Genomic DNA, 653 nt, shown 5'->3' on the forward strand with positions numbered 1-653 from the left:
GATCGAGAGTGGTCGAAAAGCATAGTGCGGCGAGAAAGGGAAACGGTGAAGGCAGGACTATCGTGTGCCCCCCCTTTCCCCTTGTCAGAAGGACCTTATACCGCACTTGTCTGGTAAAGCGCATCATCAATTCGATAGTAATGACATCACTGTGTGTTTTACTATTAACTTGACATACATTCTGGATCACCGGACAAAATCTTGACTTTGAACTCACTTTCATTTTTTAATTTGAAAAATCTCTGTCCCTTGGGGACGTCTTGGGGACGTGGACCCCTAAAACGGCAGGATATGTCCGCAAGGATATGTCCTGCCCCGCGGGTACCTGGGTAACCCGGATAGAAACTGGGTAAACGGGTCTGTCCGGGTAGCTGCGGGTAACCCGGGTAGGCCTACACGGGTAGACCCGCAGTGGGTAGCCGGGTATACCCGGTATGTAAAATTGCCTACATACAGGCGGGTTCCACCGGGTCTCCACGGTAAGACCCGTTACCCGGTTCCTATCCGGGCGGGCAGGTACCCGCATTACCCGGGTACGCGGTTAAATATGCATCACCTGGTTTGGGTTTTGGGATTTGGCTTGGCGTTGGTTTGGCGCCCACTTCCAGCTTTGATGGGGCGCTTCCGATCTCCATGGTGCCAATCTCCGCCTG

This window comes from Frankliniella occidentalis, unplaced genomic scaffold (assembly GCF_000697945.3).
Source record: "Frankliniella occidentalis isolate FOCC.00 unplaced genomic scaffold, Focc_3.1 Scaffold2, whole genome shotgun sequence".
NCBI classification, from domain to species: Eukaryota; Metazoa; Arthropoda; class Insecta; order Thysanoptera; family Thripidae; genus Frankliniella; species Frankliniella occidentalis.